This window comes from Saccopteryx leptura, chromosome 2 (assembly GCF_036850995.1).
Source record: "Saccopteryx leptura isolate mSacLep1 chromosome 2, mSacLep1_pri_phased_curated, whole genome shotgun sequence".
In the NCBI taxonomy this organism is placed as follows: Eukaryota; Metazoa; Chordata; class Mammalia; order Chiroptera; family Emballonuridae; genus Saccopteryx; species Saccopteryx leptura.
In genome coordinates this window covers 118,137,941-118,146,385 of record NC_089504.1, presented here as the reverse complement: position 1 = coordinate 118,146,385, position 8,445 = coordinate 118,137,941, and the positions used below count along the sequence as shown (strand labels likewise).

At 41.8% G+C, this 8,445-nt stretch overlaps 1 non-coding gene and 1 pseudogene across 1 annotated transcript; both read right to left on the bottom strand.

The window, feature by feature from the left end:
• Positions 1–326: 326 nt before the first annotated feature.
• Positions 327–984, bottom strand: LOC136391504 (calcyclin-binding protein pseudogene; annotated as a pseudogene).
• Positions 985–7,556: 6,572 nt separating this feature from the next.
• Positions 7,557–7,668, bottom strand: LOC136396537 (U6 spliceosomal RNA). Its single transcript, XR_010749810.1, has one exon. It is a non-coding gene; the product is annotated as a U6 spliceosomal RNA (small nuclear RNA).
• Positions 7,669–8,445: the final 777 nt, after the last annotated feature.

Here is an 8,445-nt window from a genome sequence, read left to right as displayed (position 1 = left end):
GATGAGAAGAATTTGAAGGCAAGCAATAACTTGTTTTCTACCTCTCAGCAGGACACAAATGCATACGTTGTGGCATTTGCATTAGGCAAAACTTGCTTTTTCACATTTCCCGTGAGAATGCAGTATTATGCTCATACAAAATGAGCAGGTTACTAAAGGAAACCATTTTTAGAGGAAGTGTTCAATAAGCACAGTTTGAATAAATCCTCCATAGTAAATGGGGGATTTGCTGCCTTTACTTAGAAGAAGGCTCTGTATCATTATCTGTCAAATTTATCTGTGCAGCTCACCAACATGTCCTTATTGGAAACGTCAATATCTCCATGTCACAAAAGAGCTTTTAAAGTCTCGAGATCCTGCATCTCCTTGGCTTTTTTCTCTCTTGGTTCCAGCCAGGCCTTATTAACAGTTTGTTTCATGTCAGCGTCTCCAACTTTATAAGTCTCTTTAGAACATTCACCAGCCCCTCACTAGTATGTTTCAGAGTCATAGGAGGGCTTTTCTTGCCCTTTTCTCCTTGAACCAGGTAGTCCCACTACGTGCTTCCTACTTTCTTTCTTCTACGTAAGATAATCCCCACATATGTCTTGACTTTTTTTGAACTGCCTTCCACAGAGACAGTTTCAAGAGATTGTTCACAATCATGAAGTAAATATTCCCATTTCAGTTATTTACCAGAAGATCAAATGCCCTCTCTAGTACGTGCACCTGCATATTCTCAGTAGGGACACCATGGCCTCCAGTTAAGGTAAGGTAGATTTTCGCAAACTCATCTGACTGATCCTATCTGTAATTACTGATTTTCAAAATATATCCCATTGGCATGGGAACAGTCACAACTGGTTTTTCCTTGTCCACAAGCTCTGCTTTCCTCTCTAATTTCTGCTGCATCTTGCTTTTGATTTTCGTTTCAACCTCAGATTTTTCTGCTGTGAGGGCATCACGTACCCTTTTTCTAGTGACCATGTCCAGCAGCACCTTCCCTTCTCATCTAGCTCTTTCTGTAGCCCCTCCCCCTGAAGCCAGGGTCCAGCTGGGGCAGGCATGGCCCAGGCTGCTGTGTGCAGTGGAGTGGGCAGGACACGTTGCACCAGCTTGAGTGGCAGGGCCCACACCCTTTGCCCTCACTTCTTATTTCACAATGCTTCCCACACGATTTAACATACCAAATAAACCTAATTAGCTCAGCATCTCTCTTTTACAAGGTGACAGGTTTTCCAGGAGTACTCTGGGAAATCCCAGTTAGTTTGAAGTCAGATTCCAATTAGAACTTGATTTGGAGAAGTTGTCAAAAAATGTCAAAGGGTTTGAACACTTGACTCCATTGTATCACAGGTCAGTGTGAAGCAATACTTATCCATTTAACCAAAGTGACAATTAAGAGATTTCAAAGACAAATACAGAAAGTTACGTAGCTATTAAAAAAAGAAGAAGAAGAACTTAGCTCTTTTGATATCGAAAGGTCTTGGTTTTCTTAAGCAATCTAAGACCCGATAAGGACAACATGAAGCACAGAAAACTTCTTTCAGACAAAAACCTTGGTTTCCTAGACTGATTACTTAAAGGAAAAGGAAAACCTCTTCTACAATCTCTTATTGAGAGCAGACCAATAATCTAAGAAAGTGCATTGTTTTAAAAAGAAAAATCCAAGAGTAATTTTTTAAAAACTCATAAATAAACCCATCAGATCTTAGCCAGTATTGACCACACAAGAAAAAAAATTCTTTTTCATGATTCTTTTTTCAAAAATTGTCCAAAAATACTTTTTTAATTCACTCAATTTTGTTTTGTTTTGTTTTTTACAGAGACAGAGAGAGAGTCAGAGAGAGGGATAGACAGGGACAGACAGACAGGAATGGAGAGATGAGAAGCATTAATCATTAGTTTTTCGTTGCATGTTGCAACACCTTAATTGTTCATTGATTGCTTTCTCATACGTGCCTTGACCGCGGGCCTTCAGCAGACCAAGTAACCCTTTGCTTGAGCCAGCGACCTTGGGCTCAAGCTGATGAGCTTTTGCTCAAACTAGATGAACCTGCGCTCAAGCTGGCGACCTCGGAGTCTTGAACCTGGGTTTTCCACATTCCAGTCCGACGCTCTATCCACTGTGCCACTGCCCGGTCAGTAATCCACTCAGTTTTTGTGTGGGGTTTTTTTGTTGTTGTTTTGTTTTTGTGACAGAGAGAGAGAGAGAGAGAGAGAGAGAGAGAGAGAGAGAGAGAGAGGCAGGAAGGGAGAGAAATGAGAAGCATCAATTTTTCATTGTGGCTCCTTAGTCTCTTCAGTTGTTCATTGACTGCTTTCTCACATATGCCTGGACCAGGGGGCTACAGCAAAGTGAGTGACCCCTTACTCAAGCCAGTGACCTTGGGCTCAAGCGAGTGACCATGGGATCATGTCTATGATTCCACGCTCAAGCCAGCGACCCCCACACTCAAGCTGGTGAGCCAGTGCTCAAGCTGGATGAGCCTGCACTCAAGCTGGCAAACTCGAGGCTTCGAATCTGGATCCTCTGCATCCCAGTCTGATGCTCTGTCCACTGTGCCACCACCTGGTCAGACTAATCCACTCAGTTTTTGTCATACTCTTTTCTTTTTCTCATTCCAGAACCATCATTCTACATTGGGACAAAATTGCTCTCTTTTCCCCCTAATAAAGACACGTACTTCTGCCTGACCAGTGATGGTACAGTGGATAAAGCACCAACTGGGATGCTGAGGTCTCTGGTTCAAATCTCTGAGGTTGATTGCTTGAGTGTAAGGTTACTGGCATGAGCACTAAATCATCGACATGATTCCAAGGTCACTGGCTTGAAGCCCAAGGTCGCTGGCTTGAACAAGGGGTCACTGGCTAGGCTTGAGCCCCAACCCCTGGCTTTCCCTGTCAAGGCACATATGAGAAGCAACCAAATAAGGACCTAGAGTTGATGCTTCTTAGCTCTCTCTCTTTCTCTCTCAAATCAATAAAATATAATAACAAATTTTTAAAAACACATACTTCATACTTTTCCTATCAAAACACATCTTCATTTCCTTACACACAGAGTTTTTTCAACTGTTATTTCTAGTAGATTCATTTACAATATTGATTAGATTTTTTAACTATTAGTAACCTTAATTTTCAGTAAAAACTAGAAACAACCAATTGTGAACTGTCTGCCACATGCTATCATCCTACAGCAAATTTATGAATATATAATTTTATAATTTTCTAGAAGCATGTTTATTCCATAGTAACATTTCTCACATTTATTAATAGACTCAAATATTTTAGCATCTATATACCATATAAAAACAAGATGGCAAAAGTAAATAAACTTAAATTTATATTCAGCAATTAATGTTTCAATATTTAAGCTTCTTTGAAAATGATCTAGATATTCAATTGAATATGCATCATTAACTTAACAGTATCGCTTTAATAAAGGTTCAAGTTATCAGAAAGCTTACAACTATTTTTAAGTAGAATATTATAAATCATGATAATTGTTGAAAAGTTTACCTATAAACTTTTATCCCACTCTATTTAACTCATTTTTTTATAATTATGTTTTAATTACATATACAAATTTCATGAAACATTAAACAAAGCTAGCTATTATCTTAAGCTGTTTTTCTTGTTGACATATACAGAAAGTAACAAAAAAAATCACAGAAACAAAAGCCTAAAGTTAAACATATGGCTCTAACTTTCTTTTTTTTACTATCATGTTTGACATGCATCAAGCAGTTACTTTTTATTGTACATTTTATTCTGAGGTTTGATTTATAGTGTTACAATTGTAAACATCTAGTAAAGATAATATAAGCATGTTTGATGAGTAGACCTAGGTAGGAAAAAAATACATATCTGCATTATATTTAATGCTGAAAACTCCAAAGACATCCTTGTTTTATTTTACCAACAATTTTTAAACTACCATTATTTAACCAAAGGATAACCCAGATGATACAAATTTTAAAAAAGATACTTGGGTTAGGCCCTGGCCGGTTGGCTCAGTGATAGAGCATCGGCCTGGCGTGCAGGAGTCCTGGGTTCGATTTCCGGCCAGGGCACACAGAAGAAGCGCCCATCTGCTTCTCCACCCCTCCCCCCTCCTTCCTCTCAGTCTCTCTTCCCCTCCCACAGCCAAGGCTCCATTGGAGCAAAGTTGGCCCCGGGCACTGAGGATGGCTCTGTGGCCTCTGCCTCAGGTGCTAGAATGGCTCTGGTTGCAACAGAGCGACGCCCCAGATGGGCAAAACATCACCCCCTGGTGGGCATGCCGGGTGGATCCCGGTCGGGTGCATGCGGGAGTCTGTCTGACTGCCTCCCCATTTCCAACTTCAGAAAAATACAAAAAAAAAAAAAAAAAATACTTGGGTTACTTTCTATATTTTTGAGAGTTTTAGGAAAACTTAGTTTATATAAATGTTCATTTTCTTCTAAGCTAATTCTAATACAACTCCTTTGAGGATGCTTATAAATTAAATTGGTAATATCATTTGAAGATAGAAAAATATCGCATATATCACATACATCCATACATAAACATACAGACAGATACAAACAGAAATCTTACGGCTTCCATTTTGCAATTTCAGTCATGAGTCAGTAAGCTACAGCAATAGTAATTCACTCATTTATCTCCACTTTATATCTTTATCTAAATTGGGTTGCCAGCAAATGGGACAAGTTAAGGTTACCTGTAAACCTATATTTGTGAAGGAGACGTCTTAGATTTTCCTTTGGTCTGATATATATAACATGAGAAAGGCTGTGGACTAAATCTTGGGGCAGTGACTGAGGAGTTACCTAGCAGCTGTCTGGATATCTCCAGTGCCCATCTAAGTGGACAAAATAACCATTTCTGTTTCTGATTTTTTTTTTCAGCTTCAGGTGGTTGCTTTTGGAGGTCCCCAGTCACTTGAGAACCCCTGATGGAGGATAGGTAGTGGCAGTAGGAGGCTGTGGGACCAAAGTGAGAAAAGTCTGGCAGGGGACAGAGGGACGGGAGAGGGAGAGGTTGGAAGGGGGACATATACAAGTATCAAGGGAACTGTAGGGAATACTAAAAGTTGTAGGAGGAGGAAGTGGGAGCCAGACACAAGGGAAAGGGTGAGAACGCACAGGGACCAGCTTAGAGAGAATGTAAGTTTTCCAAGAAAACCAGTGAAATACCAAGTTATCCTCAGCAAGTTTATGCCGATGAGAAAAATAGCAGACAGAGTTGGCAGAGCACGTGGTCAGTAGAGGTTCAAAAGGGGATTTTAGTGGACGGAGAAGTTCCCATGGGAGAAGCAGAATTCAATAGAGAGAACATAAAGGCTTCCTGGAGAGCCAAAAAGAAAGAGTTCTAGCCCAGTGAATCAGGGAATAGTCCCCGCTCAGGAGAGAAAGCCAGGAAGAAGATATTTCCGGCTCAGCTGGTACTTTTCACACAAGGAAGCCTGAGACTTTAACTCAGCTTCTTACCGAGAAACCTAGGACCCTAACCCAGCATCTGTTTGCCTGGGACTCTAACTAAGCTTCTGAAGTCTATTCAGAATTTTAGAAACCAAAATCTGTTCTTACCAGTTCCATCAAAGGTCTGTCTGGAGCGCTGATTCAGGAGTCAGCCTCTCCAGTGGATCCTCAGTCAGTCGTAGGTGAGGGCAAGGCATGCTTTTGAGGTCCTGGGTGAGAGGCCTGGGGTCCAGTGATGAATCTGATCCTATCCAAGACACAGCACCATAACTGCTAAAGAAAAAGAAATCCACGATGCTTGTTAAAGATGGTAAGGCACAGTTTATTCAGAGCCATCTTGATAGGTGTAGGGAGTACTGTGATGAGATTTTGCACCAAGGGAGAGAGATTGGATTTAACTCTAAACACAACATGAGCAAGTAAGTGCGTGTTCATAACCAAGGAGCGGGTGGGGGGCAGTGGATGGAAAATTACTAAAAGGACACATCAGGGGTGTGAGGGGTTCTGGCTAAACCCACCTAACAGGAGTCTTGTTAAAGACATACCAGGTGATCAGACATCACCTGGGGAATAGCAGAGGACAAGGAATCTGATCAGATATAGAGGGTGAGAGGTTCTGATAAAACTGACTTATCAGGGTTTTTGCTAAAACTAAATTTTATGAGGAGTGCACAAATAGGTCTAGAAGAAAGTTCAGGAGCCTGACTAAAGTTTGGTCAGTCAAGCAAGGAATCTGTCAGTGGGTTTATTTTAATGAGGACAGGAATAACAAAAATGAGCAGTGGAGGATCCTAAAGACAAAAGTTTATGTTTTTCTAAATTTAACTCAATACCATCTGGCCAGGATTCATTAAAAGTTTCTTCCCCTACAAATTAGGTAACCTTTCACCCTCGGAGAGATGAACAAGGGCCCAGAACAGTCACAGCGTACAGTCCATGAAAGGAAGCAATCTGATGAATAGAGAGAAACATCACATTGTAGAAGTGCCAATAACTAATCATAATTTCCCTAACCCAAGCCCCCCACCTCAAGTCATTTTCAGCAGCTCAAGTATCCTTAAAGGTTATGTAGCTGCCTGGAGAGGCCTGTGGTATTGAACTAGAATTTACAGTTGAAACTTGGCTGTGGAGGGACATGTGCCTGGGGGACCTCTGGTCAGAGTGACGCCTGGGAAACCGGTAGAAACGTAAATAAGGGGAGTAAATTAGAAAGTTGGCCAAAATGATGAAAAGAAATGGTCACCTTCCTGCAGATGGTGAGCTGCAGCCATGAGAAGAAAATTGTACATACAGGGTCTCAAGAATGAAATCTCTTTCTCTTAGATAAAAATAACTTTATCTAATTACAGATGGGCTCGTTTCTTGCTGGAAAGTTGTTTGGCCTTGTTCAGCTTGGTCTTGGGTACTCAACATTCTCAGGCTTGGCCTGGCTTTCTCCAGTAAGATTTTATCTTTCTTTTATGTTTTTAATGTATTTATTTATTTAGGTGAGAGAAGGGGAGATAGAGAGACAGACTCTGCATGTGCCCTGACCGGATCCACCCAGCAACTCCCATTTGTGGCCAATGCTCAAATACAAAGCTATTTTGAGCTCCTGAGGCTGTCTGGCTAGGATGAGCTATCCTCAGCACCCGGGCTACGCTTGAACCAATTGGAGCCACCGGCTGCAGAAGGGAAAGAGAGAGAGGAAAGTGAGAGAGAGGGGAGGAGCAAAGCAGATGGTTACTTCTCCTGGTGTGCCCTGACTGGGAATTAAACCTGGGACATCCATAGGCTGGGCCAATGGTCTATCCACTGAACCACCAGCCAGGGCCAAGATTTTCTCTTTTTGGAAAAAGAAAAATAGTAAAAAAAAAAAAAAAAAAAAAAAAAAAAAAGAAGAAGAAGAAGAAGAAGAAGAAGAAGAAGAAGGAGGAGGAGGAGGAGGAGGAGGAGGAGGAGGAGGAGGAGGAGGGGGAGGAGGGACTATATAGTAAGAACACCAAAGAATGTCTGAGATTCTGAGTCATGGGGGAAAACATTCTTGAATTTATCCTTCCCAAAGTTATTTTTATCTAAGAGAAAGAGATTTCGTTCTTGAGACCCTGTATGTACAATTTCTTTTTTTTTTTTTAAGTATGAAACACTTCATGAATTTGCATGTCATCCTTGGGCAGGGTTCATGCTAATCCATTCTGTATTGTATCAATTTTACTATATGTGCTGTACAATTTCTTGAAACATTTTCTGATGAAGTTCCCACTTGTGTTTCATTCTTAACATGTAGACACTTTGAATACCTGTTTCTGTCTCTGTCAGCTCTTTTCTCTCGCACCCACGTGGCCTTGACAGCGTTTGAACAGGCCCCGTAAACGGAGCTAATAACCCCAGGAGGTTATGCCTTGTGCGTTCTGGAAACTGAGGTATGAGGACTGGAGATTGTAGGTACAAAGTAGAGAATGGCCGATGGTGTTCAGGACATTGAAACTCATATAGTTGTAGTAATACCTCCATAGAGTGGCCTGGTTTCCTGCTTCCCTGAAACCGAGGGGGAGTGAACAGAAAGCATCTGTAATGGGCTCTACACATCTCCCTCCAGGGTTCTGCCAACCATCAAAAGAGCTCAACTCCCCGGGAGCCCCTGGCATTCCTCGGTGGAGCCCAGCCTGGTTTTGTCTCTACTAACATTACTCCCCCTCCCCCGCTCAGGGCCCTGAGAGCTTTGATGTTCGTGGGGCTGCCTGGCAGGAGCAGGAAGATAAAACCCCACTTGTTCTCTCTCTCCACAATAAAACCTTTGGCAATTTAGAGGGAAACAGAGATAAAAGACTTGGGTTTTTTTTTCCTCTCTTTTTATTTATTTTTTCCTAACAACAAATGGTGGTTTGTCTTCACCAGCTGCTCCTCCAGAGCGCCGGCATCAGAAATCATGAACTCTGCAGAAAGCAACGGCAGGGAGATCTGTCCCGCCCTGCAGGGCACGCGCTGCCCGCAAGACAAACAGAAGACAGGCAGACACGG